General features: G+C 34.5%; 1 non-coding gene across 1 annotated transcript; it reads right to left on the reverse strand.

The window, feature by feature from the left end:
- Positions 1-5594: 5594 nt before the first annotated feature.
- Positions 5595-5701, reverse strand: LOC115803447 (U6 spliceosomal RNA). Its single transcript, XR_004024199.1, has one exon. It is a non-coding gene; the product is annotated as a U6 spliceosomal RNA (small nuclear RNA).
- Between the last annotated feature and the right edge of the window lie 9872 nt (positions 5702-15573).

Genomic DNA, 15573 nt, shown 5'->3' on the forward strand with positions numbered 1-15573 from the left:
TGGTGCTAGTGATGCTGAGGCGGAGGCTTAATCACTTACTTCAGGTTGTATCAGAGTCTTGACCTTCTAAGGCAGTGTGCTGCTGTGCTGAAGGTGGCATGGGAAAGGGTTTGTGGAAGTTGACATGAGAAATATGATTGGTTCATTGTTTTCAGTCTCTACTACATAGAGACAAAAATCTGCAACTATTCATCTCCATGCTATGATTCAGGTTATAGAAAAGCTGAATTTATAAATCCGTCATGGCTAGAATGATTCTATTTTTGGCATTATGTATTCAAAATGTATTAAATACAAGACTCTTAAGTTGGGAATCGAGAACTGAGAATTCAGCCACTACTCATTTAAATTCTCATTTCTGGAGGTACTTTTAGAGAATTAGAAAGCAGAAGGCACATCCTATAAATTTCTCTTATGCTTTGAATTCTGAATGCAGGAAAAAAAGACTTTGGGAAGTATGTGTCTCTTATTTTATGGAATATTGAACTTTGGAAAACAATAGCAAATATACTGGTAGGAATCTATAAAAATATTTAATTACTCATTCTTCAGGTATATATTTGGAAAAATGACAAAGTGTACACTAAAAACTTTTTCTAGGTGACTGATTTTGATTCAGTAAGTTATTTATGAAATCATAAACCTATGGGTATTATGAAAATTATTCAATAAATTATGTTAAAATAATTGGATTTAGGGGAAAAATTCTCTGCAAACTGTCAAACTATATTTCACCAAAAATAAATTTTAAATGTGTAAAGTGTTTAAGAAAAGTGAAATTATAAGCTGTAAAATATATATTGTATATATAGTTAATTAATCTTGCAAAGAACATGAAATTTATAAGGATATAAACAAGAAGGAAAATCATGAGGGCAAAGGCTGATATATTTTATTACATTAAAATTTAAAACTTTAATATATTAATAATATTTGTATCACATGTAAGATGAGTTGATACCTTTTCTTTGTGAAACATTCTTATTAACCAATAAGAAAAGCACTAAAACTAAAAAACGTATGTGAAGAAAAATTTCTAAAAGATGAAATACAAGTTGATAATAAGCACAAACAAAAATAAAATTATTAGTCATTACTGTTGCAAATTTAAATAAAATTATACTATTTTAAATCATTAAACAGAAGAAAAATAAAAAAGAGGCCAATGATTTAAAAAGTATGAGGGAAATAATGTATTTAATTGTTGTTGATGAAAATGGTGTAAACTTTTAATGATAGCATGTAGTAATATGGATTGAGTCTTAAAATATCCATATTGTTTTGCCTATAGTCTTCACCTCAGGTAACATATCCCAGAGTATTAATCAGAGATCCATAAAAAATTGAACCTACATGGACATTTAAAAGGATATACAAAACAATACAATAGTTCTTCAGTAAGAGTGCAATAATATAATGGAGTATTATGCAGACATCACAAATATGTTTTCAAATAACATTTACTACTAAAGGAATATTTTAATAATTTTTAAAAACTTAAAAGAAGAAGTAAGTACCAGTAAAGTAGTAGTAAAGTAGAATGTAAAGTAGGTAAGTGAATTAGATTCTAGAGTGGGAATTATATTTTTACAGTACAAACCTGGGGGAGAGACTAGAGAGACTGAATAAAAATAGTAGAACTTCAGGACTGCAATTCCTGTCTGTTATACAGGAAGGAGTCTGTTATACACAAGGTAACTAAATGCAATTGTAGTGAAGACAGGAGTAGCACAGAAAATTTTAGAATCGGGCCAAGGATCTAATGTCAAGATATCACGGACAAGATGCTGAGGAAGAAGCCAAAGCATGTTCAGGGAGTCCACCCAGACCATATGCTACTCAAATGGAAGCTCCAAGTCTGAGTAGGAAATGTGGGGAAAGTTAGTCTGGTGTCAAATCTGAGATCTAAGCCTACAGCACTGAAGTGTGGGGTCAAATATAAGGTCTAGGATAACTAGTAATATGAGATCCCTGTGGGTAATGACCTATTATTATAATAGCCCTTATTTTTTTAAATGTCAGTGTCTGCACCTGATACACAGCAGAAATGCAGGTAACTGGAAATAGCTGCTGAACTGAGCAATCAGAAAATGAACAGATTTGTTTATGTTAATTAAATTATCAGCCTAATGCTTTGTTAAATGTTTTTATTAGGGTTTCTTAACAAATAGAATTCAAGCTGTGGCCAAGGCAGTACTCAGAAGAAATTTACATACTTAAATGTATTTATCCAGTTAACAGAAATATTCAAAACATTCAAACAGAGAAGGGAAAGGAAAATAAAAACAAACATTACAAGTGCAAGGAAGAAATTAATAAGAGTAAAAGAAAAAGTAAAAGAAAACCATTTACACTAACATAAAAATTATGAACTATTTAGATCCAGATTAAATTATGGATTCATCTACTTAAGCCATTAAAATTTTTATAGAATGAAGAGATTGGATGCAAGATCAGCCTAAAAATATCAATAGCTGTCTTACATACCAGAGGTGTGAATAATCAGTTTACAAAATGTAATGAGAAAATAAAAGATCTGGATTGTAATAGAAGTAAAAATCTCAAAAATATTTAGGAATACAGATAATCAGGAAAGTTTAGGTCCTATAAGGAGAAAAATACAAAATGTCATTGAAGTAAATAAAATAAGATCTAACTAAATTAATTTGGCTCTCATTTCCATTTTCTTCATTGGAAAATATTGTAAAGATGTCAATTCTTTCTAAATGAAATTCTAAATTCAATGTCCTCTCAAAGGGATATTTTTGGAAATTAATAATTTGACTTCGAAGTTTACATAAAAAAGTCTTAAGAATATCCAAGAAATTTTGAACATAAAGAACAATTGGTCATCTATCTTACTAGATATTACAATGCTGTATAAATTTATGCTATTAATAGTATTTTGATCACTAGAACATAATAAATAGTTCAAAAACAGACCCATGTAAATATGACATAATAGTAATTTACAGGAAAAATTCACATTTAAAATTAGTGGAAGAAATGTTAATCTCTTACATAAATATTGTTCAAAAACTAAATATGAAAAAAATTTAGAAGAAAATATATTCTTTTATAATCTTATGTAGAGGAAGCCTTTCTAAAATATATATAAAATTCAAAATCATGAGGGGAAAAAGATTTGACATTAGAATTAAAGATCTTTACAAAAATATTTACCATAAATATAGTTAAAAGCCAAGTTTCAGAGTGGAAAGGAAAAAAATAGAAAATGATTGCAAATATATATGATAAACTAAAGATTAATATCTATATTATATAAAGAGCTCTTTATATAATACAAATATAAAGGATACAAAAGGAAATACAAATTACAAATACAATACAAAAAAGAAAATAGCTCAATGGAAATATCAGCAAAGTACATGAACAGAAAGATCACATGAAAATGAAAACATCGCTTACTCATCCTATATTATTAAACTTCAACTTGACATAAACCTATTAGAAGGCAGTTTTATACTAAAAATTTAAGTGCTCATAATATATTTTAACCTATCGTTTCCATTTTTAGAAATTTACTTTAAAAATACTCAAATAAGCTCCTTGTATTAGGCACTGTTCTAAGAGTTGGTTATTAGAATAGTGAACAAAACAAATACAATTCCTTGTCTCATCGACCCTGCTTTCCTTGGGCAGACTGACATTGAATAAGAGGCCAGATAGCCAGAGTACATAATTACAAGCCACGATGGGTTCCTTGAAAGAAAAATGTAGAATCCCATGACAGGGCATAATAAAGGAATCACATACACATACGTGCACTAACACATCATGTGTACAGACACAATGTAAACATTTCACAATATGAAATGGTTGTCAATATTATGCTCATACATCATGAAATAGACCTAGCTTAGTAACATGAACATTTCTTCAAATTATAATTTAGGTGAAAAAAATTTCCAAATAGAGTGTGCAGTCTATTCCTAATTGTTTGTATTATATGTTTCTTAGCTCTTTCTGCAACATACATTCATTTCAGGATTTTCTCTAAGGATTCTTAACTTATCCTTCAAGCAAGCATTTCAGACTGGGACCAGGGACTTCACATGCCAAGATTAGTTATTTGACAGAATACTCCACTGTATTTATCACTGTGTTTTGAAACCAAATAAGAAATCAGTGACCTAAAGGCAAAAATATTGTGGTGGACAGAGAGTAGCACAGAGCTAGGGGCTATATATAGGAGTTACATGTGGGAGGAATGATGAGATGTCAAGGGTGAAAGGAAGAGTTCTTGTGCTGTCAGTGTCTCCTGTCACCATGGAATCTCTCTAAAGTCCCAGTTTATAACTAGAAATTAGGATTAACATGTACATCCCCTGGGTGAGTGGGAGGGAACATTATCAATATACCTCCTATGTTCCTAAATAAATTGAGGTGTATCTTGATGCTGTTTGCTTTTTTATTCTGTGAAAGAAATTGCATAAGATAGTTAATGTCTGCTTCTATAAAATTTATGGAATTTATCCATAAAGACATCTATACCTGTTTGCCTTTTCTTGCATAACTGTTTGAAATTATATAGTAAATTAATTCCTTTATTGTTTATAGATCCATCTATTTTTCTGTATTTCTTTTCTTGACTATTTTGAGGTGTTATTTTTTGTTCACTTGAGAGTCTATGCAGTTCAATTGCATTTTCAAATTTTTGGCTATAAAGTTGTTTTAGAGTATCCTCGTTACCTTTTTTTTTTTTTTTTTGCGGTACGCGGGCCTCTCACTGCCGTGGCCTCCTCCCGTTGTGGAGCACAGGCTCCGGACGCGCAGGCTCAGCGGCCATGGCTCACGGGCCCAGCCGCTCTGTGGCATGTGGGATCTTCCCGGACCGGGGCACGAACCCGTGTCCCCTGCATCGGCAGGCAGACTCTCAACCACTGCGCCACCAGGGAAGCCCCCTCATTATCTTTTAAATGTATTTTCTCAATCTTAATTTTGTCTCTTTTTCATAATACTATCTTTGTACCTCCTCTTTCTTTGTTTCCTCATCTGTCTTATTAAGAATTTGTTAACTTATTAGTCTTTTCAGATAAATATTTTTGTCTTTTCAAATTATTTTTATTTTATTTTATTGGCTTTATTTTGTTCTTCCTTTTCTACCTGTTTTAGATGAATTCTTAGCTCATTAATGAACACTTTTCTCATATTAGTCATTTAAAACTATCATTGTCCCTCAAAATACTGCTTTAGTTTCATCCCACAAGCTTTAATATAATGTATATTCACAATATTTCAGTTTAAAGTTTTTCCCAGTTTCCTTGATAATTTAGTATTAGTTAACCCATAAATTATTTGTAACTTAAAACAATTAAAAACACATTTTCTAGTTACCTTTATATTATTTATTTTTGTTTAATGATGTATTTAGCAGAAAATACTGTATGCTTTTTCTTTTTTTTTTTTGCTTTAAGGCATTCCATTTTATTCATTTTTCCCTCATTCTCAATAGTTGCACAGAGATTGACACATAGAAAATGCTCAGTGCTTTTGAACACGTGAAGGGATTTTTAAAAAGAATTTTAAAAATTGCTCCTAATAATACAACCTCTGAACAACACATCATATACAAAAATATGGAATGCTTCATGAATTTGCATGTCATCCTTGCACAGAGGCCATGCTAGTCTTCTCTGTATTGTTCCAATTTTAGTATATGTGCTGCTGAAGCAAGCACCAGACTGTATGCTTTTAATGTTATAATTTATATATATATATTTTTCTTAAAGGTCTTATAAATTGTTAATTTTCATGAATGTTGGTGGATTAGTAATGCAAAATATTCATCCGTTGTCCATTAGGTCAATTTAGTTAAGCATATTGAAATCTACTACGGTCAGTTTTTTCCTGCTCATTATTGCAGAGTAAGAGAGGATTTTGTCATATATACCCCAGATAATTTCCTTTTATAGTACTGTCAATTTTTGCTTTATGTATTTTGAAACTATTATATTTTATGCATAAAAATCTAGAATTGTTTTATCCTCCTAGTGAACTGAATTTTATCATTCTGAAGTAACTTGTTTTTAATTCTATTAATACTTTTATTATATGGTATATTTTGTTTGATATTAATGTAGCTACATCAACTTTTACATTCCATCCTTTTAAATCTGGCTATTTCAACATTTCCATTTCTTTATGTTTTAGGGTCTAATAATTTATGTCTTTCAATTGGATTCAGTTCATTTAAACTTATTTATTGTTCTTATGGGTGTATATAACAGACATATATCTAATGATTGATTTTCTACTTATATCTAATCAGTTTTTATTTATTTTTTTTGCTTTTTTTAGGTGTTTAGTGAATAATTTTTAATTGAATATCCCATTTTCTGGATTTACCTGATTGTTTCCTTATGGTGGTTAGCTTATTCTTCTATCCCTATATTTCCTATAAACCAGATGTTATTCCTAAAGGTTTTGGGATACAGGTTAAATATTTTTGGCAATAATATTCCAAAGTCAGTGTTTTGTACTGCACATTACATCATTTCAGGGAGCACACAGACTGAGGCTATGCTGTTCTCAGTGATGCTGAATGTGATCGTGTAGTTAAGGTGGTGACTATCACGTAGTTATTATCATGACATTAGTATTTCTCCATTATTAAAGGATATTTTTCCTTTCGCAAATAGCAAGTATTCTGTGACTGTTTGGCACTGTGCAAAGGTTCTGTTCCTCAACATTGCAGCTAGCGATTTGAACATTTGTTTATGATGCTTGCCTGAATCAGATATTCATTGAATGTGGCTAAATGATAATTGATTAATTTTATTGAGTTCCTTCTTTATTTAGCTGGCATTCTTTTGCTAAAGAAGAGCTTTAAAATTGGGGATAAAATGCAGGCTCTCCTATGAAGACAGAATAAATGCGCGTACTTCCCTTTTCTGCTAATTTCAGAGTAAGGAGTGGATGTAAGAATTACTTCCAGTGGAGGCAGATTTATTTCTTATTCTTTCACTCTCTCTCTCTCTCTCCTTCTCTATTTTCTTTACAAGTGTTATTGTGCTTATCATGTTCCTTCTCCAACCAAACTTTGCTCTGATCTGGTCACCGTCATAGTGACCTCAATTTCCCAGGCTTCCTTACCAACTGGCCTCCAGGTAAGTTCAGCCAGTATGAGGCACTATTAAAAGACTGGAGGGCAAAGGGAAAAGTAAGGCCAGGGCATGCCTCCCTCTTGCTAGGCCTCTTCCAACAGTGGTGGCCTCTCCATGTGACTCCAGTTCCCTCTGTACATCTCTTCCCTCTGGGGTCCCAACTCATACAGGCACCTCAGTTTAGTTTTCTCTCCTATTTGTGGCTCCGGTTCCAGGCCCTGATAAAATAACATCTTTGTACTTGGCACTGTTGGGGTGTCATGGCGTCCAGGTTCTGCCAATTGAAAGTACTAAGAAAGGTATTTTTAAAGATCATGTGTTCATTTTCATTTTCCTAATTCAAGTTCTCCTTATACACCCTTTCTTAACTTTTTTAAATTTTATATTTTCGTTTTATGCTCTTACACTGAAAATTTTATTCCTAATAGCATTAACATATTGTCTAATTTTCTATGACTTAACAACATATATTTTTATTTCCTGGGCAACTTTTATCTGCAAAACATAAAATAGTTTTAATATTAAAAAATGTGATATTTCTACTAACAGAAATAAAATTACTGATATTATTTAAGATTTTTAAATTATCTTGCCCTTAAAATAATCCTACTAAGAATGTAGAGTTTAGTTTTTTGTTTTCAAAACCTCCTGAATTGCTTATTTGTGGGTTTTGTTAGTAGTTTGGTATATGATCATGTATTTGATTATATATTCATTTCTGTTTGTTTTCATATATATGGTAACATTTTCTTCTTTTTGACTAAATTTTATTTTCTGTAATATATAAAATGATATGGTTGGAAAAGCAAACTTTCCCTAGTATGCAGAAGCTCCACTCCATGGAATTTCCTTAATTCCCAGGATGAGAGGTGGTGCATTGTGTGCTTACCTTCTTGGTCTCAATGTTATGACTTCTTGACAGGAGCAGAATTCCTTTCTGTTCTTTTCTTATAGCCTCATTCCTTCTTTTGTAAGAGTATTCTTAATAGTACTTTGAGAATTTTTATAATTGCATTACAAGAGGGTTTCGGGATCTCTAAGCCACCAAATTGCTAGAATAGGATCAGGCTCTCTCAGGACTGTGCCATATCTATCTCTAATCCCAGCATCTAGGACAAACTCTGTGCTTCTTAGTTTCTTAATAAATGGCTATTGAATGAAGGAGTAAATGGTCCCTCTCAAAAATATATTTTTTAATCAATAAAGACCAGGATTTCTCAGCAGTGATGTTATCGGCATTTTGGATGGAATAATTCTTTGGTGTAAGGGCTGTCTTTTGCATTATAGGATATATATTTTTAACATCTTGACTGGAGTATAATTGCTTTACAATGGTGTGTTAGTTTCTAATGCATTATAGGCTATTTAGCAGCATATCTGGCCTCTGACTACTAGATGCCAATAGTCCCAGTCATGGCCTTCAAAAATGTCTCCAGACATTGTTAAATATCCCTTGATGGGAAATCACTCCCAGATGAGAACCATTCATATTAGACTATATAAGAATACATTTTGTTACGTTGTTAATGACAGTGTTCTTATACTTTGAATATCAGAGTTTTAGTCAACATGGTTGATGTTTGTGGTGAAAATGAAATTACCTGCAATGAATTCTTGGCTTGACTAAGTATCTCCTTGACACTTCATTGAGGAGTATCTATGCCAGAGAAAGGTATCCTTTTAAATCCCTCACAAGGGCTAAAAACAGGCCAATGGGCTATAGGAAATATACTTTCCTCCATGTGACTGTGGTCAAGGCCAATTAATTTGGAGAACTTTCCTGCCCAGTGTCTTCCTGTGCTCTTCATTCTCTTCTGAGACAGTGTCCCCACCTTGTGTCTCCTAGCACAGGTTGACCAAGGCACCAATTTCCATAAGAAACTTAGTGTCAGTCTTGAAGAAGCAGTTGGACCAGTTATATGACAGAGATTTATTGGTTCTGGTGACAAAGGGAATGAAAACTCTTGCGGTGAAAACGCTGATAAGCCCCATTAGTGAGGTTTGTACAGTCATTAATGCAGCTTTCACGTTTTTGCCAAAATACTCACTGTTTTCCTTCACCCAATGCATCACTCTTTTTCTACTGACTGATATTTTTAAACCCATCAATTATTTAAGAGTAAGGGAAGCATTATTAATATGTCAAAAATAAAGTCTTTTGGAGAAGATATTCCCTTCAGAAGAGCTGAGGGAAAATACATACACAGAGACAGGAACCCCTCTGCCTCTTATTAGATTGGTTAGCAAAGTACTGTTTTTGTTTCAACCAACAAACATCTTTTGAGAGTACATTTTTCACTTTGGGATACCAACAAGACATAGGGCATGTCTCACCAGTAGCTTGTCACTAGAATGACAAAATTAGAGCATTTTTGAAAGTGAAAGGGGAACTATAATAAATGCACTGGATAAAGGCATAACCAAGATTAATTGGCTCCAACTTTTATGATAAAGTTGGGGAAATAAGTCATCTAACTGACCAGATTTTTATGGCCTTGAACTTAGAGGTAGAACAGATGAAGCAATTCTGACCGATTCAGGGCAGGTAGAAGAATGTTAAATTCCTGTGTGCTGGAAACAGGGTGGGAGGGGGAGAGAGAATTTGTGAAAGCTCTCAGAGCAACAGCTGGCATTGTTTGAGTACTGGCTCTATGTTATCCACGTGAAATAGAGCATGGACCCATACCATGTCTTCTAGAACTCTCATAAACTTCTAAGGAAAACAATTTTGTACAGCTCAAATGCTGTCACTTAGTGACGCATTGCTGATATTGTCATCGAGGCTAGATCAGTTCAGTTCAAAGCTATTTACTGAGCTTGTGGCCTGTGTCAGGTGCCTTTTGTCAGGACTCAGAGATGAAGAGAATGCTTCTCTTCAGGAAGTGGACACCCTGTGGGAGGAGCCTGCAGCACAGGGAGTTTTCTCTTTAGGGGAGATTTTAGAGTCTGTTTTAGTAAAGGGAGTGATTATTATACTCATTGGATGCTAAAGAGCAAAAGAAAGTGAATATTTTACCTGCTTTCTGACACTTGTACTTTTTTACAAGCTAGGAGTACAAGAGTATTTGCAGTTGCTATGTAATGGCAACCCTCGGTAAGTACAGATGGCATTATACTATACTATCTCATTTAATCTTGAGAATATCATTTGACGCATGCATTATTTCTCACTTTACAGATGAGAATACTAGGATTTTAAATGGCACTGACAGTTTCAAGTCACAGAATAATGTAACCTGAAACTATAAAGTAGGCTTAAGTTAAAACACTTGCTGTGAGTTCATTCTGATACCAATTCTATCTCTGTCCTGGATGATGGACAACTGACTGTGGACAGCTTCACAGTAATGGCAGAGGAAGCATTCAGGAGGTCAGTAATGCCAACCAAAACATAGGGCCGCTGCTTGTCACAGATGATGTGCGAAGTAGTCCCATTGTTTTATGTTCTATTCTATTAACTATAATAAATTCTACTTCTTTTAAAGACAGGGATCACAGTTTCTTTGCTTCGGACAAACAAAATGGAGAGACTACACTGAGTATTTCTGCAGTGTGAGGTAGACAAATAGCCTGCATAATCCTGTTTACTTTGAATATCTTGGGGACTGTATTCTTCCATAGTCTCTCATTTTTAGTAATATATATTATAATGTCTTAGAATTGAAAAAATAGGGGAAAATGCTGTTTGGTTTCTATTTCTAATACCAACACCATAAAACAAGACTGTGATACAGGCATATAATAATAACACGGGGATTCAATAGAAAAGGAAAGGGATTTGGGAATGATTTAGCAAAGGTGATTTGCATGGCTTAATGAGGATAGAAAATGACTTTCTGATATATTCAAAAAAGTGAAACGGCAAACGAAAGAATCAAGATAGCAACCACAAGGAGAAATCATTAAGTTCTCCCTAGAAAGAATTTTGGTGGCATCAGAATCTTGACTAAAGAAAGGAAAAAAGTAAAACATCTATCCTGCCTTTCCTATATTAACTACACCACTGGGCAACCAGGTAGTAGATGAAAGGAAGTTTCTCTTTGTACTTCCTCCAGCTAATGCATGACGAACTAATGCCATAGTTAATGGAACTAGAAATTACACATCAATGGCTGCTAACCATTGGAGGAGATAACAATAATTATATTCCTCCTAGTGGAAGAAAACACTTCTAACTATGGAATAGTTTTTATTCTTTAATTTTTATTGGAGTATAGTTGATTTACAATATTGTGTTAGTTTTTGCTGTACTAAGTGAATAAGTTATACATATACGTATATCTACTCTTTTTTAGATTCTTTTTCCATATAGGCCATTACAGAGTACTGAGTAGAGTTCCCTGTGCTATACAGTAGGTCCTTATTAGTTATCTATTTTATATATAGTAGTGTGTATATGTCAATCCCAGTCCCTGCCTTTCCCTCCAGTAGCCATCAGTTTGTTTTCTACATCTGTGACTCTATTTCTGTTCTGTAGATAAGTTCATTTGTACCATTTTTTTTTTTAGATTCCACATAAAAGCGCTATCATACGATACTTGTCTTTGTCTCTGATATTTAGCGTGGTAATCTCTAGGTCCATCCGTGTAGCTGCAAATGGCATTATTTCATTCTTCTTTGTGGCTGAGTAATATTCCATTGTATATATGTACCACATCTTTATCCATTCTTCTGTTGATGGACATTTAGGTTGCTTCCATGTCTTGGCTATTGTGAACAGTGCTGCAATGAACTTTGGGGTGCATGAATTCTTTTGGATTATGGTTTTCTCCAGATATCTGCCCAGGAGTGGGATTGCTGGATCATATGGTAGTTCTATTTTTACTTTTCCAAGGAACCTCCATTCTGTTCTCCGTAGTGGTTGTACCAATTTACATTCCCACCAACAGTGTAGGAAGGTTCCCCTTTCTCCACACCCTCTCCAGTATTTATTGTTTGTAGATTTTTTGATGATGGCCATTCTGACTGGTGTGAGGAGATACCTCATTGTAGTTTTGATTTGCATTTTTCTGATAATTAGTGATGTTGAGCATCATTTCATATGCTTTTTGGTCATCTGTATGTCTTCTTTGGAGAAATGTCTCTTTAGATCTTCTGCCCATTTTTTGATTGGGTTGTTTGTTTTTTTGACATAGAGCTACATGAGTTGTTTGCATGTTTTGGAGATCAGTCCCTTGTCGGTCACCTCATTTGCAAATATTTTCTCCCATTCTGTGGGTTGTCTTTTTGTTTTGTTTATGGTTTCCTTTGCTGTGCAGAAGATTTTAAGTTTAATTGGGTCCCATCTGTTTATTTTTGCTTTTATTTTCATTACTCTAGGAAGTGGATCAAAAAAATCTTGCTGTGATTTATGTCAAAGAGTGTTCTGCCTATGCTTTCCTCTAAGAGTTTTATAGTGGCCAGCTTTACATTTAGGTCTTTGAACCATTTCAATTTTATTTTTGTTTATGGTGTTAGGGAGTGTTCTAATTTCCTTTTCTTCCCATGTAGCTGTCCAGTTATCCCAGCACCAATTATTGAAGAGACTGTGTTTTCTCCATTGTATGTTCTTGCCTCCTTTGTCAGAGATTAGTTGACCATAGGTGTGTGAGTTTATCTCCGGGCTTTCTATCCTGTTCCATTCATCTGTATTTCTGTTTCTGTGTTATTATCATACTGTTTAATTACTCTAGCTTTGTAGTATAATCTGAAGTCAGGGAGTCTGTATCTATGAAATAGTTTTACCATAAAATGGATATGCATTCTGAATAAGTCTTTGAATCCAAATACTAATTTACCAGAAAATCAGATAAGAGAGGAGCATGTTAAACTAACCATAGGGAAGCAATCAGCAAAATATGGACAGGTGAGTCTACAGGATAAATGACTTGGTTTATTCCAAAGACAAATTACAAGAAAGATATGGAAGAGAAACCTATAAAAAGAGATTTAAAAGTTATATCACTGATTCACAATATGTGGATCTAAATTAGATCCTTTTGCAAACAAACTGTAAAATAAATTTACGACATTTATAAGACAACTGAAATTTTGAACACTGAGAATATTTGATGATATTAAGGAACTGTTAATGTTTTCAAGTATGATAATGGTATTGTGGTTAAGTTTTATGGTAATCCTTTTCTTTTAGAGATACGATCTACAATTTTTAAGACTGAAATGATAGGACATCTGAAATTGGCTTCACACTAATATAGAAGAGGTGGAGGGAAAAGATGAGATGAAAAAACAAGATTTATAATTGTCACGGACTGAATGTTTGTGTCCCCCCCAAGTTCATTTGCTAAAATTCTAACTCCTAAGGTGATAGTATTAGTAGTTGGGGCCTTTGGGATGTACTTAGGTGATGAGGGTAGATCCCTCATGAATGGGATTAGTCCTAATGCCTTAGTAGAAGGGACATAAGAAAGCTTGTGAGAAATAAGTGTTTGTTGTTTAAGCCACCAGTATATGTTAATTTGTTACAGCAGCTCAAACCAAGGCAATAATTATCAAGGCTGGTGGTGGGTAGACGGGAAGTGGTTACACAGTATAGTAATGCATACTGTCTGCTTTTTTATATTTTTAAAGTTTTCAAGAAAAAGTAATATGAAAAGTAATAAAGTTGTCTAAGAAAAGATAATGGTTGGGCTGCAGTGGTACTGAGAAAATTTTTCTGACAACTTCCAAGACTTAGCATCTCATTGGAGTAGAAAATCTGGGAAGCTACCCTCCACAATTTCTACTTCTAGGATAAAGAAGTAAAACATAATAAGAACTTATTAAGGGAAAGCGTTTTGCAATTTGAAGCTTCCTAGGAATGTTATGATTTGTATGCTGTTTACACTCTTTATTTTTATTAATGAATCTTCTAAATGTATTTTTGTACTAAGAATGTTTCTTAAAAATCTCAGCTGTTCTAGAACCTTATGAAACGGACAAAATTTAGTCTACAACAAGGCAGTGATTTTATGGAACTAATTATGGGAGCAGGGGGTGGGGACTGAAGTCAGATAGAAATAATGAAACATTTCGTGGACGGAAGTGTTCCAGTCCCAGCGTTCCACTTTATTTATATTTAACAAGTCCAATATGACTAAGGGAGGAGTGCAAAGCAAAACAGAAGGTTGGCTGGGACTGAATTAGCCCATTCAGGCAAATGGCAGTGCACAGGGGCTTACTCATAATGTGTAGGTCAAGGAAAGAAGATGGAAGGACTTCTTGGCTTATGTCCCATACCATCATACCACGTGCATGCAAGAGTTCTCACTTTTGTCAGTTCTCTGCGTGAATTGTATCATAATTTTCTCCTCCTGTATTTCATGGAGAATAAAGATAATAATTGTTTCAAAGACATGCATTCCTTTTCATCATCACTCCTCCCTGATGCTATCTACCCCTCCCATCCTGTTTCTACTACATAAATTGCCATAGAAGTTCAGATGGTATTATCCCTGGAAGAGTCCTCAGAGAACATCTAGTGTAACTCCTTATTTCTCAGAGAGACACAGTGTCTCAGGATGCTGGTAGCAGGTGCAGATGGGGGGAGGGGTTGCAGGGGAGTGATTGAGGTCACTTGCCTGGTTATTGCACAGCTGTCACTGACTTTCAGTACAGTACTCTTTCTCCCCCATGCTTTTCCACATCTTGGGTATTATTCATCCCTTTTGTTCTGGAGTCCTAGTGATTATGGTGAATGTCGTTTAAAATCTGTGGTCCAGGATACTATGAATATAATCATTTATAGGAGCAAAAGGTGCTTTGTCCATTTCCCTGGGCGTATCCCCTCAGAATCCTCTTTGCTTAGATTGTTGATGTGGGCCCTTTGCATCCTCTGCCCTTGACAATCTCTTTTCATTAACTGGGTTATGTTTTTATGTTTCTAAGGAAAGTTGAGATACCAATATTTGTTAATAAGTATGGTTGAACTACTGACTTTCATGGAGCAGTTGTGACTCATTTTGGTGAAGATCTCAGCTCTAAGGAGAAACCAGAGGATGCTAATATTCCCATTGCTGAGGAATAGGCTCTTTTCTTGCAAGTCTCTGACTAAACAAATGACATTTGGAAAATTTTTTTTCTTAGAGCTGATTAATGCCACGGCCAAGATTTATTTCTTGGCTGAAGCTTCTTGGCATATGGATCAGGCAGAGACATGGGGAATACTGAGCTACTTGGCACCCTTTTATCAAACTCTTTTTGACATTTTTTTTTTTTGCGGCACGCGGGCCTCTCACTGCTGTGGCCTCTCCCGTTGCGGAGCACAGGCTCCGGACGCACAGGCTCAGCGGCCATGGCTCACGGGCCCAGCCGCTCCGCAGCATGTGGGATCTTCCCGGACCGGGGCACGAACCCGTGTCCCCTGCATAAGCAGGCGGACTCTCAACCACTGTGCCACCAGGGAAGCCCTGACATATTTTTTGATTCAGGGAATATCCTCTTAAAGTTCACACTTGGGCATGACAGG

Source organism: Delphinapterus leucas, chromosome 13, assembly GCF_059928025.1.
Source record: "Delphinapterus leucas isolate spDelLeu-1000000601 "Yukka" chromosome 13, BTC_Dleu_Yukka2, whole genome shotgun sequence".
Taxonomy (NCBI): Eukaryota; Metazoa; Chordata; class Mammalia; order Artiodactyla; family Monodontidae; genus Delphinapterus; species Delphinapterus leucas.